General features: G+C 39.2%; 1 non-coding gene across 1 annotated transcript; it reads right to left on the bottom strand.

Moving 5' to 3' along the window:
- Positions 1-12515: 12515 nt before the first annotated feature.
- Positions 12516-12622, bottom strand: LOC112418396 (small nucleolar RNA R71). Its single transcript, XR_003008610.1, has one exon. It is a non-coding gene; the product is annotated as a small nucleolar RNA R71 (small nucleolar RNA).
- Positions 12623-14823: the final 2201 nt, after the last annotated feature.

The following is a 14823-nucleotide window of genomic DNA, read 5'->3' as shown; positions in this document are numbered from 1 at the left end:
CCCGTTGTTTATGATGCTTACTCTGATAAATGTTTTAAGAAATTTGTATATTGGGAAAACGGGGTGTTACACTTGGTATCAGAGCAGGTCGGTCCGTCCGGTCAATTAGAGAGTCGTGTCGAGTCTTAGTAATATTTATATTACTATCTTATGTTGTTGTTGCTACTTTTGTAGAATATCAGAAATGGCTGGAAGAAACGATGTTGTGTTAGCTGCTGCTCTACAAGCTGTTGCCCAAGCTGTGGGACAACAACCTAACGCAAATGCTGGTGCGAATGCTGAAGCTAGGATGTTGGAGACGTTAATGAAGAAGAACCCTCCAACTTTCAAAGGACGTTATGACCCTAATGGAGCCCAGACGTGGCTTAAAGAGATTGAGAGGATTTTCTGTGTTATGCAGTGCACTGAGGATCAGAAAGTGCGGTTTGGTACTCATCAGCTAGCTGAGGAAGCTGATGACTGGTGGGCTGCTCTTCTGCCTACCCTTGGGCAGGAGGGAGCTGTTGTGACTTGGGCTGTGTTCAGGAGAGAGTTCTTGAGAAGATACTTTCCGGAAGATGTTCGCGGGAAAAAGGAGATCGAATTCCTTGAGCTGAAGCAAGGAAACATGTCTGTGACAGAGTATGCTGCCAAGTTCGTGGAGCTGTCGAAGTTCTACCCGCACTATACTGCTGAGAATGCTGAGTTCTCGAGATGCATCAAGTTCGAGAACGGTTTGAGGCCCGACATCAAGAGGGAGATTGGGTACCAACAGCTGAGAGTTTTTCCGGATTTGGTTAATAGCTGCAGGATCTATGAAGAGGATACGAAGGCTCACTACGAGATAGTGAATGAGAGGAAGGGCAAGGGACAACAGAGTCGTCCTAAGCCGTACAGTGCCCCCGCTGATAAAGGGAAACAGAAGATGGTCGATGATAGGCGGCCTAAGAAGAAAGATGGTAGTATGCGGTTATGTATTAATTATCGACAGTTGAACAAGATAACTATCAAGAATAGGTATCCACTTCCGAGAATGGATGATTTGATGGATCAGTTAGTGGGTGCAAGAGTTTTCAGCAAGATTGATTTGAGATCAGGTTATCACCAGATTAAAGTAAAAGATGAGGATATGTAGAAGATAGCTTTCAGAACGCGTTATGGTCACTATGAATATAAAGTTATGCCTTTCGGTGTGACCAATGCACCTGGAGTGTTTATGGAGTATATGAGTCGCATCTTCCATGCGTTTTTGGATCGGTTCGTAGTTGTGTTCATCGATGATATTTTGATTTACTCCAAGATTGAAGAGGAACATGCTGAGCATCTGAAGATTGTCTTGCAAGTGTTGAAAGAGAAGAAACTTTATGCCAAATTGTCTAAGTGTGAATTCTGGTTGAAAGAGGTAAGTTTTCTTGGCCATGTTATTTCTGGAGATGGTATTGCTCTGGATCCGTCTAAAGTCGAAGCGGTATCGCAATGGGATACTCCTAAGTCCGTTACAGAGATTAGAAGCTTCTTGGTTTTAGCTGGTTACTACAGAAGATTTATTGAAGGGTTTTCCAAGTTAGCTCTCCCGCTTACGCAGTTGACTTGTAAAGGTAAAACTTTTGTGTGGGACGTCCATTGTGAGAACAGTTTCGGTGAATTGAAGAAACGTCTGATGAATGCTCCAGTTTTGATTTTGCCGAAGTCAGATGAACCTTTTGTGGTGTATTGTGATGCGTCCAAGTTGGGTTTAGGAGGTGTGCTTATGCAAGAAGGTAAAGTGATAGCTTATGCTTCAAGACAATTAAGAGTTCATGAGAAGAATTATCCTACGCATGATCTCGAGTTGGCAGCCGTAGTATTTGTATTGAAGATAGGGAGACATTACTTGTATGGTTCGAGGTTTGAGGTGTTTAGTGATCACAAGAGTTTGAAGTATTTGTTCGATCAGAAGGAATTGAACATGAGGCAGCGTAGATGATTAGAGTTGCTAAAGGATTATGACTTTGGTTTGAATTATCATCCAGGTAAAGCTAATGTTGTTGCAGATGCCTTGAGTAGGAAGACATTGCATATGTCTGCTATGATGGTCAGAGAGTTCGAGTTACTTGAACAGTTCAGAGATATGAGTTTGGTTTGCGAATGGTCACCTCAGAGCGTGAAACTGGGTATGCTGAAGATTGATAGTGAATTTCTGAAAAGTATCAAGGAAGCACAGAAAGTTGATGTAAAGTTTGTGGACTTGTTGGTTGCTAGAGATCAGACTGAAGACAGTGATTTTAAAATCGATGATCAAGGTGTGTTGAGATTCCGAGGAAGAATTTATATTCCAGACAATGAAGAGATTAAGAAGATGATTCTTGAAGAGAGTCATAGAAGTAGCTTGAGTATTCACCCGGGAGCTACGAAGATGTATCATGATTTAAAGAAGATTTTCTGGTGGTCTGGTTTGAAACGAGATGTGGCACAGTTTGTGTATTCCTGTTTAGTTTGTCAGAAGTCGAAAGTCGAGCATCAGAAACCCGCTGGGATGATGGTGCCTTTAGATGTGCCAGAATGGAAATGGGATAGTATATCGATGGAATTTGTGACGAGTTTGCCGAATACTCCTAGAGGGAACGACGCAATTTGGGTTATTGTTGATAGATTGACGAAGTCGGCTCATTTTCTACCTATTAATATTAGTTTCCCTGTTGCCCAGTTGGCAGAGATTTACATCAAGGAGATTGTGAAGCTGCATGGTGTTCCTTCGAGCATTGTATCAGATAGAGAACCAAGATTTACTTCTAGATTTTGGAAAAGTTTGCAAGACGCTTTGGGTTCGAAGTTGAGATTGAGTTCGGCGTATCATCCACAGACAGATGGTCAGTCGGAGAGGACAATTCAGTCGCTAGAGGATTTGTTGAGAATTTGTGTTCTTGAGCAAAGAGGAACTTGGGATAGTCATCTTCCGTTGATCGAGTTCACATACAATAATAGTTATCATTCTAGTATTGGAACGGCACCTTTCGAGGCTTTATATGGTCGGAGATGCAGAACTCCGTTGTGCTGGTTTGAGTCAGGTGAAAGAGTGGTCTTAGGACCAGAGATTGTTCAGCAAACTACTGAGAAAGTTCAGATGATCCAAGAGAAAATGAAAGCGTCGCAGAGTCGACAGAAGAGTTATCATGATAAGCGTAGAAAAGATCTTGAGTTTCAGGAAGGAGACCACGTATTTTTGAGAGTCACTCCTATGACTGGTGTAGGACGTGCTTTGAAGTCAAAGAAGTTGACCCCGAAGTTCATTGGTCCATATCAGATATTGGAAAGAGTTGGAACGGTGGCTTACCGAGTGGGTTTACCGCCGCATCTTTCGAATTTGCACAATGTCTTCCATGTGTCGCAACTTCGGAAGTATGTTCCGGATCCCTCTCATGTAATTCAGAGTGACTGTAACACCCCATTCCCAAATATAATTTATTTAATAAAATAAACACACATCAGACTAATAATTCCAATGGGCATGTCACACTTCGTTTTCAAATTTTCTTAAATAGAAATATAAAACTATTTAAATAACCTTCATCAATAATATCATTAATCTGCAGCGGAATAATTGTATTTAAGCACAAAAATTAACTGTCTAAACTTCCATAAAACATCTTGGCATAAAAAGCCTCAACCAAAATAATCCGACAATCATAGGGCTACTACAGCATTATCCAAAATTTGATACATAGGAATAAAGGAAAACAATAAAATCCCATCCCACGTATCAGAGCCCTAGACACTTGAGCCACCACCTACTACTCAGGATCACCTGCAAGTTACCCATAGGAAGGGCAACGTTTCCAAGCAGAAGGGGTGAGATTCTCAATCAATAAAAATAATATATAATAACATCAATTGAAAATCTAACACCTTACAACATCAATGATTATTCAATAAGCATAGGTATTTCATAATCAACATCCATCATCCAAGTATAGAATTCAATCAACAAATGCAACTCATGATATGACACGACACCCCCCCTTAATACTCCTCAATAATGCAATTATGCATGTGGTACCATAATTCAGGGCCGTGACCCACACCGCTGTCGAATGGTTAAAGCATTCTCAACAGGACCTAAGTCCTCACCGCTCCACACCGCATTGAACAACTAGTGTTCCACCGCTTTGAACGACAAGGCGTTCCAGAGCCGAAGCTCTCCCACTTGATGTTTATGCAACTACCCAACCTGTGTATATCTACATACAACTCAACTATTACATATATTTCATATGACTTACTACTCCACAACTCGACAATCCAGAACCTACACAATTATTTATAATTACGCACATACATCAATCACATTCCACATGTTATATATATACATATTCACTTGTTTTCATACACAATCATCTCCAACATTTACTAACACCAATCAATCCAATCACCGGCTTGTTCTAATAGGATTCAGTTACCTACACCAGGGTTATACTAGTTAAAGGAGAAATTATAGAATGCTCAAGAAGTCCCCTCATGCACTAAGTAATAGTTCAGAAAAGGCTGACTAAGACTCACTTCGCTTAAGCGACCAACTTACAGTAGGTATGGGTTCAGTTCGCTTACGGGTCGCTCACGGTTCGCTTGAGCGAACTTTGGACAGAATCAAAATGGTTTTTCGCTCACGGGGTCGCTTACCATTCGCTTAAGCGAATTCTTGGCAGAACCAAACTTAATTTTCGCTTACCAGTTCGCTTAAGCGAACGGGTAAAATCGCATACTGGGCAGTTTACTTGAATGCTCGCTTAAGCGACGGCTGCTTCGCTTAAGCGACCAATCATCTGGGCAGTGCAAAACCTACGGTTTCAGACCTCTTCTCACTCCAAAAACCCAATTTTAATCCCCTGATCACCCAAAATGTTTCCCAACAGATGTTACAGGTCCTATATACAACTAGGCATCTAAAGGAACACAAAACAGCCATCAACAACAACAATTACAGATCATTCCACCATCATACACAAATTCATCAATTTCAATCAATTTATGATCACAGCAGCAACAAAGATTAAGTTTTCATTCTGAACATTATATTACAAGAGAATTAACATGATCATTACCCATTTCCCTTCAGAATCATCATCAAACCCTAACCCTCAATTTATCTTCCAAAACTATGCAATTAGGTCAATTTTTCAGAAATTATAGATTATGATTATTGAGAGATAGTCTCACCCTTACCTTAGTTTTGCAGAAAATTAGACAGCAAGGATCGGTTCTAGGCTCCCTCTCTTGTTCTTGCTCTTCTTCTCCCTTTTTCTCCCCAAAGCTAGTTTCTTACGTTAAAACGTTCTGACTGTTTTTCTTTCTTTCTTAACCTCTTTCTTAACTCCCTTCAATTCTATTAATTCCCCTTAATTTTAATAAATTCTAATTAACTCCCTAATTTCTAAAATAATATTAATTTCCACTTATTTTAATTATTATTATAATAAACTATATAATAAAATGCACACATCATATAAATCACCAAAAATCATATAAAATCACATATGAGACTCTAAACAAATCAAAATAAAATAAAATAATAACTAAGGCGTTACAACTCTCCCCAACTTAGAGAATTTCGTCCTCGAAATCTTACCTCAAACAAACAACTTAGGGTACGACTCTAGCATCTTACTCTCCAACTCCCAAGTTAGACTTTCACCAGTTGCTCCACCCCAAACAACTCTTACAAGAGGTATCTCTTTACCTCTCAAAGACTTCACCTTTCGATCATCAATCCTCAAAGGTAAGGTCTCCACCGTCAGGTTATCTCTAACTTGCACATCATCTCTTGGAATAACATGCGAAGGATCCGGTACATACTTCCGCAACTGCGACACATGGAACACGTCATGCAAATTCGAAAGATGAGGGGGTAAACCCACCCTATAAGCCACTGTTCCAACTCTCTCAGATATCTGATATGGGCCAATAAACTTTGGAGTCAACTTCTTAGATTTTAATGCACGGCCTACACCTGTCATAGGAGTGACTCTCAAGAACACATGATCTCCCTCTTGAAACTCAAGATCCTTCCTACGCTTGTCATGATAGCTCTTCTGTCGACTCTGCGACGCTTTCATCTGTTCTCTTATCAAGTTTACCTTTTATGTAGTTTGTTGAACTATGTCTGGTCCCAACATCACACTTTCCCCCGATTCAAACCAACACAAAGGAGTTCTGCACCTTCGACCATACAATGCTTCAAACGGTGCCATACCAATACTCGAATGGTAACTGTTGTTGTAAGTAAACTCTATCAACGGTAGGTGACTATCCCAAGCTCCACCTTGCACAAGTACACACACCCTCAACAGATCTTCTAAGGATTGTATCGTCCTCTCTAACTGACCATCTTTCTGAGGATGATAAGCCGAACTCAGCCTCAATTTCGAGCCCAAAGCATCTTGCAAACTCTTCCAGAATCTAGATGTGAACCTCGAATCTCTATCTGATACAATACTCGACGGAACACCATGCAGCTTCACAATGTCCCGAATATAAATCTCTGCCAACTGCGCCACCGTAAAACTGATATTTATTGGAATAAAGTGCGCCGACTTCGTCAATCTATCGACTACAACCCATATTGAATCATGTCCTCTCGGAGTGTTTGGTAGACTCGTCACGAAATCCATAGAAATACTATCCCATTTCCACTCCGGTACATCCAATGGTGTCAACAACCCTGCAGGCTTCTGATGTTCAACTTTAGACTTCTGGCAAGTTAAACATGCATACACAAACTAAGCAACATCACGCTTCAAACTAGACCACCAAAATAGCTTCTTCAAGTCGTGATACATCTTCGTAGCTCCCGGATGGATACTCAAGCTATTCTTGTGACTTTCTTCCAAAATCAGCCTTTTCATCTCATCGTTGTCAAGAATACAAATTCTGCCTCCGAATCTCAACACACCGTGTTCATCAACCTTGCAATCACTATCTTCAGTTTGATTACTATTAACCATTAAATCCACAAGCTTGACATCAACCTGTTGCGCTTCTCTGATACTATTCAAGAATTCATTATTGATTTTCAACATGCCCAACTGCACACTCTGGGGTGACAATTCACAAACAAGGCTCAAATCTCTAAACTGTTCAAGCAACTCAAATTCCTTCACCATCATGGCCGACATGTGTAACGTCTTCCTACTCAAAGCATCTGCAACTACATTGGCGTTACCCGGATGATAGTTCAACCCAAAATCATAATCCTTCAATAGCTCTAACCATCTCCTCTGCCTCATGTTCAACTCCTTCTGATCAAACAGATATTTCAAGCTCTTATGGTCACTGAACACTTCAAACCTGGAACCATGCAAGTAATGCCTCCAAATCTTTAAAACAAAAACCACCGCAGCCAACTCTAAATCGTGAGTAGAATAATTCTTTACATGTACTCTTAGCTGCCTAGAAGCATACGCTACCACCTTACCATCTTGCATCAAAACACCTCCTAGACCCAGCTTAGACGCATCACAATAAACAACAAACGGTTCATCCGGCTTAGGCAAAATTAAAACAGGAGCAGTTGTCAACTTTCTCTTCAACTCATTAAAGCTACTCTCACATTGAGCATCCCATACAAAAGACTTACCCTTACAGGTTAACTGAGTCAACGGCAAAGCTAACTTTGAGAATCCCTCAATAAACCTACGGTAATAACCAGCCAAACCCAAGAAACTTCTGATCTCTGTCACCGACTTCGGAGTCTCCCATTGTGATACTGCATCAACCTTTGAAGGATCCACCACAATACCACTACCAGAAATAATATGGCCAAGAAAACTCACTTCATTTAACCAGAACTCGCACTTCGACAATTTGGCATACAATTTCTTCTCTTTCAATACTTGCAATACAATCATCAGATGTTCTGCATGCTCTTCCTCAGTTCTTGAATAGATCAAAATGTCATCAATGAATACAACCACAAATTTATCCAGGTAAGCATGAAAAATTCTATTCATATATTCCATGAACACACCAGGCGCATTAGTAACACCGAAAGGCATCACCTTATATTCGTAATGACCATATCGTGTCCTAAAGGCAGTCTTCTGCATGTCTTCATCTTTCACCTTGATCTGATGGTAACCTGACCACAAGTCAATTTTACTAAAAATCTTTGCACCAACCAACTGATCCATCAGGTCGTCAATTCTCGGAAGAGGATATCTGTTCTTTATCGTAACTTTATTCAACTGATGGTAGTCAATACACAACCTCATACTACCATCCTTCTTCTTTGCCAGCAACACAGGCGCTCCCCACGGTGAAACACTTGCTCTTACAAACTTCTTGTCGAGTAAGTCCTCTAACTGATTCTTCAACTCAGCAAGTTCGGATGCCGACATACGATAAGGTGCCATCGACACCGGCTTCGTTCTTGGTACTAGATCGATGGAGAACTCAACCTCCCTTTCTGGTGGTACATCTGGAATCTCATCCGAAAAAACTTCAGGAAACTCGTTAACCACTGGTAACTTGTCGATCACAGCTTGGTTTTCTAAGGACAAACATGCCATTAGAGAATACATCAGAATCCCATCTCGTTCTAGCTGCTTCATCTCTTTCGTAGATAAAATCTCAACTCCACTCTCTTCTTCGGCAGAAGAAAAATGCACGGTCTTGTTGAAGCAGTTGATATGAACTCGGTTATACTCTAACCAATTCATCCCAAATATAACATCCATCCCCGTCAGTGGTAAGCAAACTAAATCTACTTCAAAATCCCTACCAAACATAGATATAGGACATATCAAACAAACAAGAGAAGTAGTCACTGAACCCTTAGCTGGAGTTTCAACGACCATTTCTCCTTTCATATCAGATACAATCAAACCTAGTTTATATGCACACTCTAAAGCAATGAAACAATGTGTAGCACCAGTATCTATAATAGCAATTAAAGGGATACTATTAAAGAAACAAGTACCTCTGATAAGTCTATCTTCATTTGTGGTTTGCATACCAGCCAAGGCAAACACTTTCCCACCGGTCCTAACCTTCTTCGGTTGAGTGCACTGAGAACTGATATGACCCTCCCCATTGCAATTATAGCATACTATATCACCACGCTTGCAATCAGCTAACACGTGACCCTTCTGTCCACACCTGAAGCACTTCTTCTCATCTTTGGTACAAACATTACTTTTGTGGCCTTTCTCGCCACACTTAAAGCAAACTATTTCAGCAGGAGTGTCTCTTCCCTTGGGCCTTCTCTCATCATTCAGTCGTTGCTTTCCCTTACCAGCAGGGGCGCTGTACGGCTTAGGACCTACAGCTTGAGCAACAGCCTCAAGTGCAGCAGCGATAGCAGCATCATTACGACCAGCCATTTCAAAATTCTACATAAGAAATAATAATTCAGAACACAACAAAACAACATTAGAGTTTGACACTCTATCCTAGGTGGCTCAACACGACTCTACTACACGGTCGGACGGACCAACCTGCTCTGATACCAATTGTAACACCCCATTCCCAAATATAATTTATTCAATAAAATAAACACACATCAGAGTAATAATTCCAATGGGCATGTCACACTTCGTTTTCAAATTTTCTTAAATAGAAATATAATACTGTTTAAATAACCTTCATCAATAATATCATTAATCTGCAGCGGAATACTTGTATTTAAGCACAAAAATTAACTGTCTAAACCAAAATAATCCGACAATCATAGGGCTACTACAGCATTATCCAAAAATTGATACATAGGAATAAAGGAAAACAATAAAATCCCATCCCACGTATCAGAGCCCTAGACACTTGAGCCACCACCTACTACTCAGGATCACCTGCAAGTTACCCATAGGAAGGGCAATGTTTCTAAGCAGAAGGGGTGAGATTCTCAATCAATAAAAATAATATATAATAACATCAATTGAAAATCTAACACCTTACAACATCAATGATTATTCAATAAGCATAGGTATTTCATAATCAACATCCATCATCCCAGTATAGAATCCAATCAACAAATGCAACTCATGATATGACACGACACCCCCCCTTAATACTCCTCAATAATGCAATTATGCATGTGGTACCATAATTCAGGGCCGTGACCCACACCGTTGTCGAATGGTTAAAGCATTCTTAACAGCAAGGATCGGTTCTAGGCTCCCTCTCTTGTTCTTGCCCTTCTTCTCCCTTTTCTCCCCAAAGCTAGTTTCTTACGTCAAAACGTTCTGACTGTTTTTCTTTCTTAACTTCTTTCTTAACTCCCTTCAATTCTATTAATTCCCCTTAATTTTAATAAACTCTAATTAACTCCCTAATTTCTAAAATAATCTTAATTTCCACTTATTTTAATTATTATTATAATAAACTATATAATAAAATGCACACATCATATAAATCACCAAAAATCATATAAAATCACATATGAGACTCTAAACAAATCAAAATAAAATAAAATAATAACTAGGGCGTTACAGTGACGATGTGCAAGTTAGAGACAACCTTACGGTAGAAACTTTACCGGTGAGGATTGATGATCGTAAAGTGAAGACGTTGAGAGGCAAGGAGATACCTCTCGTGAGAGTCGTTTGGACGGGAGCGACTGGTGAAAGCTTGATGATGAGTCATTTATATACTATTTTAATATGCTTTTTAGTTTAGTTTTATTTAGATTTTATATAATTTTATATTAGTATTATTTCCTTTTTAGGATAGTTTACTTTAAATTGCAATTTATTATATTTCAGGAAAGAATATTGGATGGATTGAATCTTGGAGCAAAAGAAAGGGATTTGGAGCCGACTGGACACGAAAATATGAAGATTGAGAGACAAAATACATCTCCCACAAGTCAGAAGCCTGGCACGGCCCGTGCTAGCCTTGGCACGGCCGTGCCACCCTCCAGAACACTTTTTGCTGCTTTTGCTTGGATTCTGAGCTATTCTATTTTAGCGCGCAATCTCTCGTGGAATATTCTTAGAATATACTTGCTTAGATTTTAAGTCAAATGTGTGCTATAAATAGAGTAGCTAGCCATCACAATTATTCATCTTTTCTTGGAATACAATATGTGACAATTGTCTTTCTGATAAAAGTTCACCTTTACTTTCTTGTTATTTACTTTTATGCATTCTCTCTTCTTCCCCTTGTCTACGATGAACATTAGTGAGTAGACTTCTCTTGTCTTGGGATTGTTGGATAAGTCTAATGACATAATCCTAATCAAACCAAGCTTTAAACCTTAATCTTATGTAACCCTAATTTCTTATCTGAATTCACCATCTTAACATGGATCAACCATTATCAAACTGTGGAAACGAAAGTGGAGGGTTTGATAATTGTTTATCCATTATTCCAAATATCAATTCATAAAACGAAAGTGGAGCTTTGATATTCGAACAAGTGAATTCAGACAAGGATTGCAAAGTCAGCGAAATAGGCTTTGCAATCTTTGAGACATATAGTTTCGATCTTCAAGGGAACTAATAACAATCAAGTCAGTAAAGGAGGCTTGGTTGTTAGAGGAACCAAAATCTAATAGTAATCAATTCAGCGAAATAGGCTTGGTTGCTAGAGGAACATAAGAGAAACTGTCTTGAGAAATTAGGTCTAACATAAGGTTATAAGTTTAATAGTTTGGTTTGTGAAGGACTTGTCATTAGGATGAACCAATGATTCCAAGGCTTTTATCTTTTCTTTTATTTTCTTATAATTAAAAATCCAAACTTTTTATCTAAAACTCTTTCGTCTAATCATCATTAAAGGTTAATTGGATTCATAACTCCCTGTCGGAACGATACTCTTATTTTACTACTTCGGTAAGACCGTGCACTTGCGGTTTTATCCCATCAAGTTTTTGGCGCCGCTGCCGGGGAGTTATTGTAATTTGATTAACTTTTTAATAGTGGTTAGTCTAAAAAAAAATATATATATATATAATATAAAAAATATATATAAAATAGTATATATACATATATTTATAAAATATTTTATTTCCTTTTTCTTACCTTTTTATTTTTTTATTTTTTTTATATTTATAATATATTTTATTTCCTTATCTTATTTTATTTTTATTATATATATATATATATATATATATATATATATCCCTCCCTTTCTCCTTATTTTTTATTTTCTATCTTTAACCGTTTTGATTTCAGGCATGGCTCAAAGACAATAATAACGACATGGATGAGAAACGTGCTCTCAAAGAGTATGCAATCACATCTTCAGATGAGCCGTACGATGCTATTGTGTACCCAACGGTTGAGGGTAGTAAATTTGAAATAAAGCCTGCACTTATTTACCTAGTGCAGCAAAATCAATTTTTCGGATCACCCACTGAGGATCCGAATCTTCATGTTTCAAATTTTTTAAAACTCAGTGGAACTTTGAAGGCAAACCAAGAGGCCGTAAGGCTGCACCTCTTTCCTTTTTCCTTAAGGGATAGAGCTAGTGCTTGGTTTCATTCATTGACTATTGGTTCTATCACTTCATGGGACCAAATGAGGCGAGCTTTCCTTGCCCAATTCTTTCCCCTTTCTCAAACCGCTCAATTCAGGGCGAGGCTTTTTCAATACACTCAAAAAGATGGTGAATCTCTTTACGATGCGTGGGAGCGTTTCAAAGAAATGCTTAGGCTTTGCCCCCATCATGGTTTAGAGAAGTGGCTTATTATCCACACCTTTTATAATGGTCTTTCGTATACCACAAAAATCTATGTTGATGCAGCTGCAGGTGGAGCTTTGATGAATAAAACTTACACAGCAGCATATGATTTGATCGAGGGCATGGCACAAAACCACTATCAGTGGACAAATGAGAGAGTCATCACTGCTTCTTCACCCTCTAAAAAAGAGGCAGGTATGTACAAAATTTCCTCCCTTGATCATCTAACTGCTAAGGTTGACACACTAACACAAAAATTTGATACAATGAATACTAGTGTTGTCACACTTGCTCCTGTATCACCTCCTTGTGAAGTTTGTGGTGTATTTGGCCATATTGGCATTGATTGTCAACTAAGTAGTGTTGTTAGAGGTCCTGAGCAAGTAAACTATGCTCAATATAATCGAGGGTTTAGAAACAACCAATTTTTTTATCAAACCCCTCAAAATCTTTTTGGACAACAAACAACACCACCCAGTTATGCAAACAACCAAAGAGTCCCTCAAAAATCCAGCTTGGAATTTTTAATGGAAAATTATGTTATAGATCAATCCAAGCAACTCCAAGAGCTTAAAAACCAAACTGAATTTTTGAATGACTCTCTTGCCAAAATCACATCCAAGGTAGACTCCATAGCAACTCACAATGAGATACTTGAAACCCAAATCTCTCAAGTGGCCCAACACGTGACTACTTCCTCTCAAACCACCGGGATCTTTCTAGGTCAAACTGAAACCAACCCCAAAGGCCATATCAGTTCTATTATTCTCAGGGATGGTAACCAATTAGAGGACCTCGTTGTGAAAATTAAGAAGAATGAGGGAGAGATAGGAAGTGATGAGCCTCAAAGTGAGAAAACTATAGGAGAAAATGAAAAGCCATTTGTTTCACCACCTCATGAGCCTAAAAATCCATTAACACAAGGTTTTGTCAAATCAAAGTTAGATGACAAATTTAGAATTTTTATTGAAATACTTCCAACCAAATTATCATCTAAACTTAAGAATCCAGAAAATTTTCCCATACCTTGTGTCATAGGATCTGAAAGCATTGAGAAAGCCATGTGTGATTTGGGAGAGAATGCTAGGTTGACGCCGTTATCCCTTTGGGAAAGATTGGGTATAGGGTAGAAAAGCCTGTCGATCGTCAAGCTAAGACTATAAAGAAGCACTTCGTGGGAGGCAACCCACGCATTTAACTGCTTTTGTTTTGTTGTTTTGTTTTTTTAATTGTTTTGTAGGTAATTGTCCAAGAATGATTCATGAAAAAAAAAGAAAAATTTTGAAGCCCCGGAACCCAGAACCTTGGCACGGCCCGTGCTCACACTGGCACGGCCGTGCCAGACCTTGCCCTTCCAAAACCAAGCCAAACTCCAGGAACTTGGCACGGCCCGTGCCAACCTAAGCACGGCCGTGCCCGACCTCAGGTAAGGTTAAACCTCATTCTTCATCCTCTTCTTCCCTCATTCACCAAACCAAACATCTCTCATCCTTCCACCTTCTCTCTAAAACCTCCATCAACCACAAAAACCATTCCAACCACAACCCTTCATTCAAAAACAACTTTCATCCACCCAATCCAAAAATCATCCAAATTCGTAGCCCCCATTAACCTCACCAAAAACCCACAAATTCATCACCAATTTCCACAACCCAACCCCTAAAACTCTCTTAAACCCTCTCCCCATCACTAAACCAACCTCTTCCACCAAAAACATTCACTAAAACTTCACCAAAACCACACCAACTCCAACCACGGTCAAGGCTATGGCTTCCAAAAGAAGTGGAAAAGAAGTTGCAACATCTTCAAGAGGACTTCCCCCAAAGAAGCAAGTACCGGCAAATAATCATGGCATCATATTCAATGACAACAAGCAAAAGGATAGGTATAAAAATCTCATCTCTAAACCTTTACATCCTTGCAGGTACTCTGATAATTATGACTTGGTTACATTAGGCCTTAGTGACAATGTGTTTAAATTTCTAAGACGATTAGGGTGGGTTGCTATGTTAAGACCTATGCGGGGTTATGAAAATTTCACCTATGAGTTTTTAAGTTCTATCGTTTTTACAAAGGATAGGATGAATTTTGATAACCCTAATCATAGAATCTCTTTCCGTCTTATGAACATTGATTACGAGATGTCTCTCCAACACTTTTGTGATGAGATGAGCTTCGCTAACGCGGGGTTCA

The sequence above is a fragment of the Medicago truncatula genome, unplaced genomic scaffold (assembly GCF_003473485.1).
Source record: "Medicago truncatula cultivar Jemalong A17 unplaced genomic scaffold, MtrunA17r5.0-ANR MtrunA17Chr0c01, whole genome shotgun sequence".
NCBI classification, from domain to species: domain Eukaryota; kingdom Viridiplantae; phylum Streptophyta; class Magnoliopsida; order Fabales; family Fabaceae; genus Medicago; species Medicago truncatula.
The sequence above is the reverse complement of the archived record's forward strand: the minus strand, read 5'-3'. Positions and strand labels throughout refer to the sequence as shown.